Genomic DNA, 18,526 nt, shown 5'->3' with positions numbered 1-18,526 from the left:
GAAGGACCATGGCGAAACTTAGTACATACTGGGTATTAAGATCTGGTTACAAAGACCTTATAATATTGTTTTGGATTAAGTAATGACATTTACTAAATCAAGCACGAAAGACTCCATTGGAGATATTTGACCCATATGAATAAATCTAAGTAATGAATGTTTGAACTATGTATAAGCAGTTACTAAGTTAAACATCAAAGGATCTAAATGAGATTCCTAACCTATATTACATATCAAAGAATTTAGCTGGATTCAGTATCTACTGAAATTAAATGAGCTAAAGTTACATGAATAGAATTCAATTGGGAATTATTCTGCAAAAGAATTTATCATGTATGATATAATATGAGGATCGCCAAAAACGTATCGTGTGACTTTGGGCATGACGAACATACACCAATCTCTATTGATCTAAGTAAAGATCAACTAGATTGAGATCAAGAAAAACTTATGGTACTTGAAAAGGTACATAAGATTAGTTCTTGACTCAAGGAAATAAATATATGCTAAACTTTAATGCTACACGCATAAACACTGGCAAAGGATCAAGCAAGATCCCTTTGGAGTTAACCATTGACAAGGACGAGCTATAGAGCATCGTGTTTTGAAATGGGAACATGGATTGGAGACCATGAGTTGTTGCGTGGGAAATTAAATATTAATTTCTATGTTCTAAGATACAACTGGAAAGTCTTCCACATATCTGTGAACTGCTTGGATAAGTAAATCCAAACAAAGCATCACTAGCAACCTAAACAGTTGAAGTAAAAGTACTTATTGCCTAAGAAGCAATAAAACAGGGTTGTTTGTTTATGTTAAAGAGTTCTTCACTGAACTTGGGTAGATCATATGTCTTCTGACTTGATGGTTCTTCATTGCAAAATGCGTAGAACTACTCTTGTAGCTAGAAGGAATAGATCACAAAATAAACACACTCAAAAGATCTTATCATCATATCTCGAAGAACATTCGATGAAAAGATATTAAGATTGGCAAAGCATGATAACTAAACCTATGCAACAAGTGAGAAACAACACTCACATTGTGGCACTGGAAATCAAGCATAGCTTTGAATTCCATGAACTGTTTTAAGGATGGGTTCGAGGCCCATGGCTGTAGAACATTAGGGTTGAACATTTATCATATATGAAATGTATTTTCATATTCCATTTAATCTTGGTTTAGTATTAAATGATGAGTCCCTTCAAATTTGAAGATATATATTCAAGATAGACTGTCAGGACCAGTCCTGTGACTAAGAAATATCTATCAAGTGAACTTGAATGTCAAAGGTTGAAAATGGTCCCTAGTCGGAGTTTTCTATAAAATTGGACGCATAGAAAACATTAGACGACTAGAATGCAAGATGACTAGTAGTTCTGTTTCTTGAACTATATGGACATGGCAATGTCATAATCATTTGCATAGATACTTACTTTGGGAAGACTAGTATCGGACAGACCTATGAAACTTTACTGTAAGAGATGAAAATCTGTCATAAGTAAATTTCATTAAAATTATTAGACACTAAATCCTCAATACCTGAGTGATTTGAGATTACTTGTTTGAGAACTGGTTGCTTTGACGTTGACCAACCGTCGCACCGTAAAAGGAGGCTATAAAGGCAACGCTCAGGTAATCACCTATCAAACGAAGTCTAATCTCAAGATCGCAAGATTGGGATTGTCCTCCCATAAATCGGGATGAGATGCTTAAAAGTTGTACAAGGCCACTCGGAGAGCTAGAAACTGTGAAATGCATGGCCGTGCTCGGATGAATCATAGGCTATGATTATCTGTTTATTTGATCAGTTGAACTCTGAAACCGAGAAACACCTCTAGACATAATAAGGATGACAACTCTTACCTTATGTTCAAGAGCAAGCATCGAGCGACAAAGGAATTAGGAAATGCACACTTGTCCCTTAGGACAAGTGGGAGACTGAAGGAAATAATGCCCTTGGTCCAAGTATGCATTCTATGTTAAGTCTAATAAATGCGGTTCAGTATTAATTAACAAGTTAATAACTCAGTGAGATCAAGTGAGCTGAATGCCTAGCTAGAGGCCGCTTCAGTTCAAGTGGAATTAATGATATTAATCCACAGCTTACTCTTGACTGAACCCGTAGGGTCACACAAATAGTACTTAAACGGATCAAGTATTTAAAGGCATTAAATACTCTATCTATGGATATTCGGAATCGACGGATCTTGGTTTCAGTGGGAGGTGAGATCGTCACAAGCAAGAAATGAATACTCCGGAAACGATGATATTGCCGGAATCGGAAATATGGATCGTATCGGAAATATAAATATTATCCAAGTCGTAGATGTTGTCGGAAACGGAAACATGGTACGTATAGGAAAATATTATCGGAAATGGAAATATTGCCGAAATCGGAAATATTGCCGGAAACGGAAATATTGTCAGAATCGGAAATATTATCGGAATCGGAAATATTAAATATTTGTTCGAAACGGAAATTAATTCCGGAATCGGAAATATTAAATATTGTTCGTATCGGAAATGAATTCCGGAACCGGAAATTTAATCGGAAGCGTAACGTACGAATAAGCATCGGACGAGGCCTGCCGGACGAGGGCCCAGCATAAAGCCAGGCCATCGCCCAGCAAGCCAAGCGCGCCACACGAACAACCAAGGCCACGCCAGGCCCAGTGCAAGGCCAGGCCCAGCGCAAGGCCAGGCTGCGAGCTGTGCTGCTGCTCGTGTGGGCTTGCGGCTCGCGTGGGCTGAGCGGCCGTGTGGGCTGTGCGCTGGCATGGCCTGCATGCTTGTTGGTCATGCTCGTGTAGAGTTTGTGTTCACATACGAAACCTAAATTGTATAGGATTTGTTTGATGATTAAATTCCTAATCCTAAAAGGATAAAATTAATTAGTTAGAGTGCTACTAGGATTCTAGTTTAACTAATTAGTATCCTAATAGGATTCCAGTTCCTTTTCCATACCTCTATAAATAAGGGCCTAGGGTCATTATTTGCGGGTACGATTGAAGTATTCAAAGGGTAAGTTTTTGAAAGAAAAATCAGCCATACACTTGCAAACACATAGCCGAAATTCCTAGTAACCTTAAGGGAGATTCTAGTTGGTCTAACTTGAGGCGGATCCGGACGTACTGTGGACTATCTACGGAGGGACGACATTTGGAGTCCTAAAGACTTGTTCTTGTTCGGTTCGGGCGCAGCAAGGGAAGGCACGCTACAACATGTATGCATCTATTCTATGCTAAATGATTATGTGTAAATAATATGCTTTCCTGGCTTTATGGTTTTTCCGCATGATTTATGAATTGCCATATGTATCATAACCTAACACCGTCCTCTCAGCGCTGTAGATTAGCATATTTTTCCGAATTTCATCTTGCAATGTAGTGCTCATCTGTTGTCGAAAGGTCTGATTCAGTTGCTGTTGGAATCCTGCTAAGATCTCGCGTAGGGAGCCTACCGAGACTGGCAAATCTAGATTCTCATCTAGCACGGCTTCTCGGACGCTGGGACTTAGATGGCCGCCTGGTGGAGACGCCTCGGTCATTGGTTCTTCTTCTACAACCACCTCAACTTCCTGCACCCGTCGCGGTGTGTTTCCTGCATTTGCGATTCGATTGGCTTCTTTTATGTGCCGTTGGCTTCTTTCGAGGGGCCGTCTCTCTTCTCCTTCACCAGTGTACTCTCTGTCAGAGTGTAGTTCGGCCATGACACTGTACCTCCCCACAGACGGCGCCAAATGTTGTGGGATCTTTTACGGTGTTGACGTGGCACGCGTTCCTCGGAGGTATCAAGTATGACCTGGCACGAACTTCTGGCAACCTGCACAACAAGAATATTCCCGTAGGAATATTCCCTCCGATGCTTAAGTAAGTATAAGCTAGAGAGATAAGTAATTTGTAGAAAGAAGGCAGAGCAAAGATAGTTTTAGGTTGGTGGGAATGAATTAATTTCCTTTTACCTAGGGATCTGCACTATTTATAGTGCTAGGGTTTTTTGGGAACTGGTCCTGCATGATTGGATGTTATGCAAGATCAGGACACGTGTCCTGCTAAGTTTTGGAGGCTTGGTTTAGACCAAGTGGCCGGGCCTCTTAAGCGTTTGGGCCTTTCTCTTTGGGGAATAGCAGAATGGGCTCCTTCCTGAGCAGGTGGGTCCCATGACCCACTGATGGGTCTTGGCCCTGCGTGTGCATGTGCGTTTGAGATTTGCCTGCTGATGGGCTTTTGGGCCTTCTTTCTGGGCTTTAATGGTACAGCCAGGTGGCGTTCTTTTAGGCCACATCAAATTGATTAATAAATTTTCGATTTTTCGCCCTAAAATCATGAAATTAATATGTTTTATTAATTTGTCATTAATTTTAAATTAAAAATTATAATTTTTTATGAAAAACGCTCATGAATGTTGCACGCACAAAGCAAAGGACGCTACGTGTTACCCTTAAGGGGTGTTGTATAGTGCGGGCACGCGACGACGAGCAAGGGAGCTCGTCGCCCGTGCGGTACGAATGCAGCGAGCAACCAAGTCATGGCGCGCGCGCGCGAGGCAAGGAGCCTGGGCGTGTGTGTGCTGTGTTGATGGGCGGTGGGCGAAGGGACGTGGCACAAGGACGAGGCGCGCGTGGGAGAGCGCAAGCTGGGTCACCTAGCGAGCACTGCTCCGCGCACCAACGAGCGCTGCCTCGCCACTAGAGCTGCTACGATGCATGCGGGTGAGCAAGCTGCACGCAAGCGTGGCTTGGCTTGCTGCGTTTGCGCGTGGCTGCTGCTGCATTGTGCCATGGGCCATGCGATTGGTCGTGCACTCGACGGGGCTTGGGCGCAAGCCCAAGTGCTCGTCATGTTACGATTGAGTCGTTTTGAATTTTAATTTGAATTTGCAGTTCGGAAATAATATTAATTAATTTTAAAATTAATAATTTAAATTGTTTTCTCGGATTTTAATTTTGAATATTATAATTATTATAAATTTTAATTTGTACTAATTATTTTACTAAAATTAAACCTTGAATTAATTTAAATTCATTTAATTCAACTGAAAAATAAATTAAATAAATGGATTCGATTATAATTTTATATGAGCTTTAAATTTTAATTAAACTTGTATGTTTCCGGTTAGACTAGAAATACATTTTTATGTTTAAAATTAGTAAAGCATATAAAGTTCTTGGTTTAAGTGGGAACAATTTTAGTCATAAACTCTTGATTAGGTCTACAAATCCTTTAAGGTTAAACAAGTTGATTAGAATTAATAAGGACTGAATAATTGGTAGATTATTGATGCCCTTGATTAATTGCTGCAAAGATTTATGTGATGCATACAATGTGTTTTACTAACCAGCTATGTGGGCCATTCATGATAATGAATGGGTGAATGGTATCTATTGTATATGTACTGTTTTGCAGGTTATGAAGTGACCAGTATGGCCCAAATAGGATAGAAAATATGGTCTGCGTACCATTAATTTGAATGTAATTGGTCTATTGCACCAAAATTTGTTTTTCAATTCAAATATGGTCTGCGTACCATCAAATAGTTGTAATTAGTTTATTTACAGCTTATCCTGTTTGAAGAAAATGACGCCTCCCATGGTGAAATTCAAGACGAAGTTTCCAACCATTTTCAAGACGGACTTTGAAGTTGAAGCTTCAAGATGAAGTCGGTCCATACTAGATCACACTTATCTTATGCATGCTTTAAGTTATTTATTGCTTTTAAATATGTCTTAAATATGCATGAGATTGTGGCTTGATTATGTTGCATGATTAAGGATTTTAGTTCACTTAAAATCTAACCAACATAGTAAGAGCCTTAAGTTCCAAACTTAAAAATTGAGTTAAAAGGTGCCATGCCAAAATAACACTTACTTGGATAACCTTTACATCAATCTAGTAATAGTTTTACGCTCATCGACGTGTTACTTATTGATCCTAAAGGGGTAAGGTACACAAATAACTGTGAGTACATGTTAGTTTTGGTGAAACTCAACGATATAAGTAAGGAGTCCTTTTATGTCGTGGCAAAATTGATAGATTTACCTAATAAGCTCTTAGACGTACCTATTAACCAAGAGTAGTTTCTAGACTATTAGTAAAAGGCTTTTGCTTACCTAAAAGATTTTAGAATTGAGTCTAAATACATAATGTGCTTAATTCTTCAATGGTTTTTAGGGTCTTGGAATCATTTTATTCACACATGCCGGAACACATAACATGAATAAAATGCTTAATGAACATTAAATTATGCATGTATGCTAGAATTTAAGTTTATTAAGAGAAACTGTAAATGATTAGTTATTTGTTTATTCTTTTTCAATTGTAGTTTTAACTATGGCAAACAACAATTCATTCAACATCCGATCAATTCTCGAAAAGGAGAAGTTGAACGGGAAAAATTTCCTTGACTGGCAAAGGAACTTGCAAATAGTTCTTATGCAGGAAGAAAAGGAGTATGTCCTGGAAGAGGCGATGCCCGAAGCCGCGGGCGACGGGGTCACTCAGGCAGCCCTCAATCGTTGGATTGATGCCAACAAGGATGTGAAATGTCTAATGCTTGCAACCATGAGTGCAGATCTACAGAAAACGTTCATCAACTCAGATGCTTTCACGATCATCAGTGAGTTAAAGAACATGTTCCAAGATCTGGCTCGGGTCGAAAGATTCGAGACTCATAGGCAAATTCTTGAGACCAAGCTTAAGAAAGGCGAGCCCGTAAGTCCACATGTTCTCAAAATGATTGGACTCATTGAGAATATGAGTCGGCTGGATCAGCAGTTCTCTCAGGAAATGGCTGTAGACACCATCCTCCATTCTCTTCATAGCGGGTATGATCAGTTCAAGCTAACTACAGTATGAATAGTCTGGACAAAACGCTCACTAAGCTTCACGGTATGTTGAAGACCGCTGAAAAGACGCTCAAAAGTGATAAGCAAGATGTGCTTATGGTGCGTGGGGGCAAGTTCAAGAAATCTGGAAAGAAGAGGAATGCTAAGAAAGGTGGCAACAAGGCCAGCCAGACTAAGCAGCCAGGTGGCACCAAATCTGAAAAAGAAGAAGATGAGCCAACCCACTTATGAATCTGAATGCTTCTATTGTAAGAAGAAGGGGCATTGGAAGAGAGATTGCTTGAAGCTAAAGGAAGATCAGAAGAACGGAACAGTCGTTCCATCTTCAGGTATTTTCGTTATAGACTGTATACTTGCTAATTCAACTTCTTGGGTATTAGATACAGGTTCTGGCTCACACTTATGTTCCAATCCACAGGGACTAAGAAGAAGTAGAAGGTTAAGCAAGGGTGAAGTCGACCTACGAGTGGGAAATGGAGGAAGGATTGCTGCATTAGATGTAGGAACTTATTATTTGTCGTTGCCCTCTGGGCTAGTTTTGGAACTGGAACACTGTTTCCATGTTCCAAGTCTTACTAAAAACATCATTTCTGTTCCTTGCTTAGATGCTAAGGGATTTTCCTTTTTAATAAAAGACAATAGTTGTTCGTTTTATTTTAAAGAGATGTTTTATGGATCTGCTAGATTAGTCAATGGACTTTATTTATTAGATCACGACAAACAAGTTTATAACATAAATACCAAAAAGGCCAAAAAGGATGATTCAGATCGATCTCACCTATCTGTGGCATTGTCGATTAGGCCATATTAACTTGAAATGCATAGAAAGACTTCAAAAGGAAGGAATTCTAGAACCATTTGACTTAGAGGATTATGGTAAGTGCGAATCATGTTTACTTGGCAAAATGACAAAGCAACCTTTCTCTAAAGTTGGAGAAAGAGCAACTGAACTATTGGGTTTAATCCATACAGATGTATGTGGACCAATGAGTACAAATGCTAGAGGTGGTTTCAGCTACTTTGTCACTTTCACTGATGACTTCAGTAGATATGGTTATGTCTACTTAATGAAGCATAAGTCTGAATCCTTTGACAAATTCAAGGAATTTCAGAGTGAAGTAGAGAATCAATTAGGCAAGAAGATTAAGGCACTACGGTCTGATAGAGGCTGTGAATATCTGAGCTATGAATTTGATGACCATCTGAAAGAATGTGGAATACTATCAGAATTGACTCCTCCTGGAACACCACAATGGAACGGTGTGTCGGAACGGAGGAACAGAACCTTGCTAGACATGGTTAGATCAATGATGGGTCAGGCCGAACTTCCAATAGAATTTTGGGGACATGCACTAAATGCAGCTGCACTCACTATAAATAGAGCTCCGTCTAAAGCTGTTGAAAAGAATCCATATGAGTTATGGTTTGGAAAGCCTCCAAATGTGTCTTTTCTTAAGATTTGGGGATGTAAAGTATACGTCAAACGATTAATTTCAGACAAACTTCATCGAAAATCTGACAAATGTATCCTTGTGGGCTATCCAAAGGAAACAAAGGGGTATTACTTCTACAATACATCTGAGAACAAGGTGTTTGTTGCTCGAGATGGTATCTTTTTGGAAAAGAATCACATTTCCAAAATGACAAGTGGGAGAAAAGTAGACCTCGAAGAAATTCGAGTCGAACAACAAACTCTAGAGAATGCTCAAGATGACATTCAGGATGAAACTCAGAGATCTTTAGAAGTATCTGGCGAGAATCATGGACAATCTAGAAATGTAACCCCGCGTAGATCGCACAGATATAGATCTCAACCGGAAAGGTACTCAGGTATTTTGGCGAACGAGAGCTATGACGTTCTATTACTTGAAAGTGATGAACCTGTGACTTACAAACAAGCTATGACGAGCCCTAGCTCCAAGCAATGGCATGAAGCTATGCAATCTAAATTAGATTCCATGTCTGAAAACCAATTATGGGATTTGGTCGATTTGCCAGATGGCTACCAAGCCATAAGAAGCAAATGGGTTTTCAAACTGAAAAAGGACAAGGATGGGAAACTTGAAGTTTTCAAAGCTAGATTGGCTGCAAAAGGTTATAGGCAAGTCCATGGTGTGGATTACGTTGAAACCTTTTCACCAGTTGCAATGCTAAAGTCTATTCGGATAATGTTAGCAATCGCTGCATATTACGATTACGAAATATGGCAGATGGATGTCAAAACCGCCTTCTTAAACGGCGTTTTAACAGAAACTGTGGTTATGACACAGCCTGAGGGTTTTGAGGATCCAAAGAATGCTAAAAAGGTATGCAAGCATAAGAAATCAATCTACGGATTGAAGCAAGCATCAAGGAGCTGGAATATACGTTTTGATGAAGCAGTCAGTGACTTTGGTTTCATCAAGAACGCAGACGAATCTTGTGTATACAAGAAGGTCAGTGGGAGCAAAATTGCTTTTCTAGTATTATATGTCGACGACATTTTACTTATCGGTAATGACATTCCTATGTTGAACTCTGTCAAGATTTGACTTGGGAAATGTTTTTCGATGAAGGATCTAGGAGAAACACAGTACATACTGGGCATCAAGATTTACAGAGATATATCTAAAAAGATGATTGGACTTAGTCAAAGCACTTATATCAATAAGGTGCTTGAAAGGTTCAAGATGGCAGACTCCAAGCGAGGCTACCTACCCATGTCTCATGGAATGACTCTAAGCAAGACTCAGTGCCCAAAAACACTTGATGAGCGTAGACGAATGAATGGGATTCCATATGCATTATTGATTGGTTCAATAATGTATGCTATGATATGTACACGCCCCGATGTTGCGTACGCACTCAGTGCTACGAGCAGATACCAGTCAGACCCAGGAGAGGCACATTGGACTGCTGCCAAGAACATTCTGAAGTACCTGAAAAGGCACAAAGATGACTTCCTGGTCTATGGTGGAGATGATGAATTAATTGTTAAAGGCTATACGGACGCAAGTTTCCAAACCGACAAAGATGATTTCAGATCACAGTCTAGGTTTGTCTTTTGCCTCAACGGAGGTGCAGTAAGCTGGAAAAGTGCTAAGCAAAGCACCATTGCGGATTCTACAACTGAAGCGGAGTACATTGCTGCACATGAAGCAGCAAAGGAAGCTATATGGCTTAGGAAGTTCATAGGTGAACTTGGTGTAGTCCCCTCCATTAAAGGACCAATAGCTCTGTATTGTGATAATAATGGAGCTATTGCACAGGCAAAGGAGCCTAGACACCACCAAAGAGTCAAGCATGTACTTCGTAGATTTCACCTTCTACGAGAGTTCGTTGAAAGAAAAGAAGTCGAGATAAGCAAGATTGGAATTGATGACAACATCTCAGATCCATTGACTAAACTCTGCCGCAGGCGAAGCACAACTCGCAGACTGCAGCTATGGGAATCAAGCATATTGGAGAATGGATTTGATGTCCTTGTTTAATGTTTTAAAGTTTTAGAGTTTAATTCTTTGTAAAACATTATTGGTTAATCATTCACAATAAATGAATAGAATTCATTTTTCCATTTAATTTGTGGTTTATTAAATGATGAGTCCCTTCAATTTGACGATATATTTAAGGTAGACTGTCAGGACCAGTCCTGTGACTAAGAAATGTCTATCAAGTGAACTTGAATGTCAAAAGTTGAAAATGGTCCCTGGTCGGAGTTTTCTATAAAGATGGACGCATAGAAAACGTCAGACGACTAGAATGCAAGATGACTAGTAGTTCTGTTTCTTGAACTATGTGGACATGGCAATGTCATAATCATTTGCATAGATACTTACTTTGGGAAGACTGATAAGCGTGTTTTCCTTCGTTGTTAGAAAACCACCTATGCAAACTATATTTATAAAACCACTTCAACTACCGGCAAGCGGTAAGCAAAGGGATCGTCCCAAAGAAACGGTGAATTATTGAGTTGGAAGTCAATCTAGTTCGATCAAGGATTTGTTTTGAATTGTCACTTTTTAAGAGTCTAAAAACAAATAAAGAACTATGTAAAATTGAATCAAGAAAGGGAAACTTTAGGGAGTCGGGGATAGCCTAGGGAAACCGGGGGAAATCAATTCAACTATTTAGCAATGGTGATCATGAAACGAAATGGTGATTAGGCAAACGACATCTAAAGACGAACCCGCCACCTCTCGGATAGGGAACGCTAAGCGTCTAATCCACGGAAGAGCTTTCGCCTAATCCTAGACTAAACTAACTAGCATATAATAGGTACCGCCATTTGATCAACACAAGATAGGTCCACAATGTCTTGCCAAACCTATCCTATGGTTCCACGGAAATCTAATCGAATAGCATTTGCAACTATCACTCAACTAGCATGGATTTCCTATCATCAAATCTTGTTTAATCACATGAATCAACCAACAATCAATAATCTATTTCCCCTAATTCATCCCCTAGTTTCTCCCCTTTCCCTAACCTAAAACTACTCACTAATCATCCTAACAATCAAGCTATCCATTAGTTCAAAACTAGCTATCATGAAATTAAAGTAGAAGAAGTAGAGAATAGGAAACTCAATTGCACAATCAAATCAAAAACTGAAAATCAAAGTAACAAGCAAAATTGAAATCAAGAACTCAAGGTATTGAGGAATTGCAAAACAATTATCAACTAAGCAAGTGCAAGAATTAAAGAGCTAAGAATTCAATTGCATAAAGAAGAGAAGAGTTGAAGAAAATTACTGAATTGATGCTTGGAATTAAAGAGTTTCTCTCTCTAGATTGAAGAACAAAATCACAAAACCTCTATAATTGAAAGTGTAAAAATATGAAGTGTAAAATATGAAAGCGTCCCAAATGAAAATAATCAAAAATCCTATTTATACTAAACCCCAAAAATAAGAGTTTTAAACTCGAAAACTGAATCCCGCGCAGCCGTGCGATCGGGCAGACCCAGGTGCTATCGCATCGGTGCGATCGTGCTGTGCATCAATGCGAACGGGCCCTGCGACGATTCTTCTCCTTCGTGCCGTGCGAACGTGCCCAACAATCGTGCGATCGCACGGCTGTAACTTGGCTAAATCTCAGAAATTCCTCGTGTGCTCGCACAGGAATTTAGTGCGAGCCCACCGAAATTCCGTGCGAGCGGGCTCCTCTGCGGTGCGATCGCACAAAATCACTCAAAGTTCCTGCATCGTTTTTGCGGATTCGTGCGAGCACACGAATTTGAGGCACGAGCGCACACACTGCCTTGACTTTTGGAGCCAACTCTGTAGACCCGTGCGAGCGCACAAAATGTCCGTGCGATCGCACGGCACCTGCTCAAGCAAATCTCAGCTGTTTTTCCATCATTTTCAACATTATCACTTGAAAAGCACAAAGATGGAAAAGGGGAATAAAAGAACAGCCAAACTATATAAAACTAACAAAAAAGCATAATAAAACTCTATAAAATCCTAGCCTAGAGAGACATAAATGCCGCTCATCAAACTCCCCCAAGCTAAGCGTTTGCTAGTCTCTAGCAAACAAAACTCAACTAGGGAAGAATGAGCAACCTATCAAGTTCTAAAATTTACCAAAATCGAAATCTAATCAAGGCAAGACTAAAAATGGAAAATGCAAATCAAGAAAAGAGAGAAAGAAAAGAAGAAAAGAAAAGAGAAGAAAAGAAATTAAACTACAAAATCCAAGATGGGGGCTTTATTATGGAACAAGTATAGAAGAACACTAATATTACTAATCAAATAAATGAGTACACGCTAACTAATGTCCTAAATCGAGTGAAAGATTCGAGCACCAAGCAAAGCGAACTAAAGGCAAACACTAGTCAATCCCCCTACATTCGGGCATAACCACGTCAAAACTCTAGATCTTGTTCACCTTTGAGAATAGCGTCTCGAGACACCGCGAAGGCGCCAGAAAATCAATATTAGGCTACCCGACATCTTAGCATGACAACCTTATTCCTTAAGCTTGACCAAATCCTCCCTCCACCGTTATGACTCAACTCTAAAGGGTCAAGAGGACTTTTAGGGCGTAACGTAGGCTAGGGGTAAGGTGTGGAATAAATTTGGCAATTTGGTGCTCATACCTAAAGTGAAGCGCAACGAGAACTCAACTCAAGCATAATCAACCAAACACAAACTCGTACCACTTATTTGGGATACCCCCAAGCTTATTCAACAACAACTCTAAACTACAACTCTTTTTGTTCTTTTTTCCTTGATTTTCCTCTTTTTTGTGTTTCAATTGAAACTTTTCTCATGCCTTGTTTTTCTCTATTTTTGGCTTTTTCAGAATTTAATTCTATATTTTTTTGCTTTTTGCATCAATTATTCACTATGTACAACACTCTTCCAAAACTTTGTCATTCACACCAAACAACATTCATTTCTCAACTTTGCATATTCAATCCAAAACATCAAGCATCATAACTCAAAGCTTCACTATCACTTCTAAGGGTGAAAACAAAACAAAGGCTATTAGGCTTGTATTGTGCTCATAAGAAATGAAGGGTCAAGGCTCAAATGGCTAGCAATGGGGCAAGTGCAAACAAAAACATTTGAGAAAAATAGAAAATAAAGTTCTAAACTAAAAAGAAAAATAGTCACCAAAAGAAATGCCTCTATCGTCCCCTAAAGTAGTTCGGTCGCGGTCTCGGGAAGGAAAAAGTCAAACTCGGGAGACAAGAAAGTCAATGCTAAGGGCCCATGCCACTCAAATAAATATATATGTGTTTGGGCTTATTTTTGAACATGAATCTCACAAGGGAGCAAATACCATTCCCTCCGGCTTCAAATCACTAGAGAATTCAACACCATCTTACCACAAGCCAAGAGTTCATGACGCATGCTACCCAAAGTTCAACCAACTTTCTTGACAACAAATCCTAGACTCGACCCAAGACATTAAGAACCGTGTAAAAATCTACCAACTAGGAATAAAAGCATTCTAATCTACAAGCTCCAATTTTATATGCCCCAATCAAGAATGTTGCCTAGAAAACCTAGAAAACTTGCCTTGACGAAAAAGAAATCAAAACAAAAAGAAAAGGAAGAAAATAAGAAAACACACCAAAAAGGAAACAAAAACAAAGAAAAAGAAAAGAAACTAAAAATCAAGCTAAATCAAACTAAAAACAAAGAAACAAACATGTATGGGTATGATTTCAAAGCAATGAGCATCAACAAGTAGGCATCCACAAACAAAACTCCCCCCAAGCTAAAATTAGGCCATGTCCTCAAGGCCGAAGACTAAGCAAGGACGGGCACAACTACCCATCCAACCAAATGCCCCAACATGATGTATGCCCGTCCCCTAAAGAATGCAATAGAGTTAGAAGGATGTTACCGGAAGTATCGTGGGAGCCAGTCCCGCAAAGAACCGTTAAAACCCCAACAAACTCACCAAAAATGGACGGACAAGGCACAAGGTGGAAAGTGAGAACCCACCGCAAAGAATCATACCAAAACAGTGCTAAAAAACAAGCAAGAAAAATTGTTAGTAGACAAGGGCCAAATGGCCAAAACACACCAAAAACATCAGCAAAGACTCATCATCATCATATATACAACCACATGAAGGGGTAAGAAGACTATCAACACCAACAAGCTGCAAAAGATCCCAAGCAAAACCCCCACTCCGCAATTCTCCCCCAAGCTAATTGCAAGCATACCATCATATCAAGATGGGGGAGAAACGGAGGGAACCCTAAGAAGAAGGACCCGGGGCATGCGCCTTACCCTTTGCATCATAAATCCTCCAAAAGTCATCCCGCTCAAGGCGATGGGCACGAGCCGCATCGTCGGTGAAAGGGGTGACATTGTAGGTGGGGTCCACGTCGGGCCCCGAAGCATCGGTGTAAGGCGGCCAACCATATTCGGGCCGAATGGGGTAGTTGCCATGGGGTGGCTCTCCCCGGGGACCATCCCACCCTCCCATGTACCCCCTAGGCCACCCGGTGAAATCCTCGGGCCAACCTTCTGGCCGATCAACCGGTGGGGGAGTGGGATACATGGGGTCACCACGGTAGTCACTCCCGCCCATCATGGTATAATCATAAGGCAGAAAAGAGGGAGGAGTGACTCCGGGTTGGGATGGGCCCGTCCAATACGGGTAGGTAGGTGTACGCTCCTCATTCCAACTAGGGATGGACCCTTGTTGGGGAGGGTGATAGGGATAGTTGACATAGGGGGAAAAATCCCCTTTGTCAACATGAAAATCGTACACCCGCCTACTGTAGTAGGACGAGTCAAAATCGGGATAAGAATCCCCCGTGCGGCTTCCTTGTGAAGCAAGAGAAGCCAAGGTGTTAGCTTGGCTCTCTTGTCCTTGCAAGATAGCCGCAAGGGTGGATTGCAAGCCTTGGAAATCAATAGGAGAGGAGGAAGAGGACATACCACCCTCATTAGGGGAAGGCTCCAAGATAGGAGGACTACGGGGAGGACCATGTGGAGGACCATGTGGAGGGGAATCCGGATTAGGTTGAGGAGGAGGAAGCCGCTGTGCTTGGGCAATGAATCGCGGGTCACGGGGAAGCAAGTACCGGACATTAGGAGTCCAAGAAGTGATGGCGGGATTGGGGAGGATGCACCAATCTCGCTGCTTTACCATCCAAATATACTTGTCGTCCTTGGTGGCCTTGATCCACTTGGCATTGGAGAGTGTCCTCAAGTCAGAGAACTCCCCTCCGGGAACCTCATCCAACTCAGCTAAGATGTGCTGATAGGGATCACCGGGGAGTGCCCTCAAGAGAAGAGTGAGCATCCCTCCTAAGAGAATATCCCCACTAGTCGGCTGCCCATCCCGATGCTCAATGATTCGGGTGATCAACAGCTGCCCAAAATCTAGGATCCCCTCATCCTTCTCCGTGGCTAACCATAGGGCGCCAAGTTCCGCACTAGACAAGGATCCGGTGGCCCCCTTTGCAGACCGCATATAGGAGCATGCGGTTCAAGTAACGGATGGCGGGGTGGTGAAAAGAAGAAGACTTGGCCGAGGAGGAAATGAATTTCTTCTCCTCTCCCGTGAGCTCTCCCCACCAAATATTCTCATCATAGTTTTCCACACACTCCACCACCGGATTAATGATCAAACCCCGGTTCGGGTAAATGGTAAAGAAATCATTCGGGTAAATGGTAAAGAAATCATTGATCGCCTCGTCGGTGAGCACGTGTTGATTATTGAAAGCTTGGAAATGAAGCTCAACCGACTCTTTTCCATTGTCATGCACCCGGTGCCTCCTAGCCGAAGAAAGAACCTCAAGAGTGACCCTCTTATAAGTTTTGGCATTCATGGTCACAAAATCCTCAAGATTAAGCCCTGCAATCAAAGCGTTTAGCTCCTGTTCGAACCCCAAGTCCTGAACGGTCTTCTTGTGATAGAACTTTGTCGGGCGGATGTTCCGCTTAGACAATTCCTCATAGTAACTCCAAGACCGTTGCTCCGGAAACACAATTCCGTAGGTCTCGAAGGCCGGAGGAGTGATAGCCTTCCTCTTGTTCGCTTGGGAGTTGGGTCCCTTCTTTGTACGCTTGGTCATCATGATGAATCTTAGGGACAAAAATCTACACACAAGCAAGAAAAGAGACACAATGCAAGGCATAAGGAAAAAATAAGTTAGTAAAAAAAAAACTACAATCTACTATCAAAATTATCACCAACAAGTATCACTTCATCACTCAAGTTCAACCTAAACAATCCTCATCAACCAATCCTCATCATCCAAAACAACAACCCATCAAGAATTCCACCAACATTTCACCAAAAATCGATCAATAGACTAGTCTTGACAAATATTCACAATGAAACATGCATAATAAGTGTAGACTAGCAAGGAACAAACACAAAAACAAACATGCAAATCCAAACAATCAAAATCAAAGATTTCAGAATTTCACCCAAATAGTATGAACAATGAGCTTAAATGTAAAGAACAATGAAGAAAGAAGGGAAAGAAATCGTCACCACAAGTAAGGGAGGTAGACAAGATCACCCAAAAGCAAACTCCAATGCTCTAATCACAACAAGGAATCACAAAATCAATGTTCAACCAAACCCTAGAAATTTGGGGTTTTTGAGAAAAATCTGAAATTATTGGTTTTGAGGTGAGGAATGAGGATGAATTTTTGAATGTGAGTGGTGTAGAGTGAAATGTGTGAGAAAGATTGAGTAGGAAATGGAGTTTTGAGGAGTTGGAGTAGAGAGGAAAGTAGAGAGATGGTGAAGAAATGAGAAGTGAGGTGAAGAAATGAAAAGAAGGGGACGGATTTTCCAATAAACACGATCGCAGAACAGCTCCGCCCGACCCGTGCGAGCGCACGAAATAACTGTGCGATCGCACGGTTCGAGCCCGATCGCACGCCCAGCAGCGCTCGATCGCACGGAATGGCTGGGAGCTACTGCCTCGATTTTCCAGTTTCGTGCGACCACACGAATCAACCGTGCGATCGCACGAAACTGGAATTATGTTTCTTGGCTTGCTCGACTATTGCACACCCATCTCATCATATTTATTATGAAAAGAAAAGTAAAAGGATGAAAACACACAAAAACAAACCAGTACAAGAGTTAGACAACCGGGTTGCCTCCCGGGAAGTGCTCGTTTAACGTCATTAGCTTGACGACTCCCCCCAAAGCTCAAGGGGGGGACAAGAAGGAAATCAATACATGGGTTGCCTCCCGGTAGCGCTCGTTTAACGTCATTAGCTTGACGAACCCCCCCCCCCCCCCCCCCAAAAAGGTCAAGGGGGGTCAAACACGACCAACTTTGGGTCAACACTAGTCACCATGCACTTCTTTGCCCCTTTGGGCACAAAGATCTTACCGATACCACCTTTCAACAGGCGAAAACCAAACGATCCACCAACATGCCCCTCCTCGGGATTTGATGGATTCTTGACCTTCTTGGACTGCTTGGCTTTCTTAGCCGACCTATGGAACACCCTGGAGCGTTTAGCCCCATTAACATCTTCATCATGCATCTCAAATAACTCGGGGATGGTTACAACATCATCAAACTCATCCCGAAGAGCCTTTGGATCTCCATGGACTTCCTTTTCACCGAGAGAGGACTTAGCAAGCTTATTAGCACACTTAGAAACATGAAAATCGTTAGAAGAATTAGCACAAGTATGGTTATTCTCAACACAAGCAAGAGTGTCGATTTTCATGCAACCTTTCATTTTGGGACACCATTGATCATCAATAGTGAGCTTGAAGCTAGCTTTGGCATCTCCAGCCTTCAAGGTGATAAGTCCCCCTTGCACATCGATAAGGGCACCCGCGGTGGCCAAGAATGGCCTCCCCAAGATGATGGGGGTGTGGGCATCCTCATCGATGTCCAAGATAACAAAGTCAACAAGAAAAGTAAGCTTGCCAACTACGAGGGGAACATCCTCAATCCTACCCAATGGAAACATAACCGATCGATCGGCTAGTTGCAATGACATAGCGGTAGGAGAGAGATCACCAAGAGTAAGCTTCTCAAAAATCTTATATAGCAAGATGCTCACACTTGCCCCCAAATCACAAAGAGCATTCTCAAATTTTAGCTTTTGAATGCTACAAGGGATAGAAAAACTCCCGGGATCATTGAGTTTTGGGGAAAAGGAGTGCTGAATTAGAGCGCTACAACTCTCCGTGAGTTGTACAGTCTCCTTGGGTTCACACCCTCTCTTGCCACTAAGAATGT

The sequence above is a fragment of the Spinacia oleracea genome, chromosome 5 (assembly GCF_020520425.1).
Source record: "Spinacia oleracea cultivar Varoflay chromosome 5, BTI_SOV_V1, whole genome shotgun sequence".
NCBI classification, from domain to species: Eukaryota; Viridiplantae; Streptophyta; class Magnoliopsida; order Caryophyllales; family Amaranthaceae; genus Spinacia; species Spinacia oleracea.
This window is presented reverse-complemented; position numbering follows the sequence as displayed.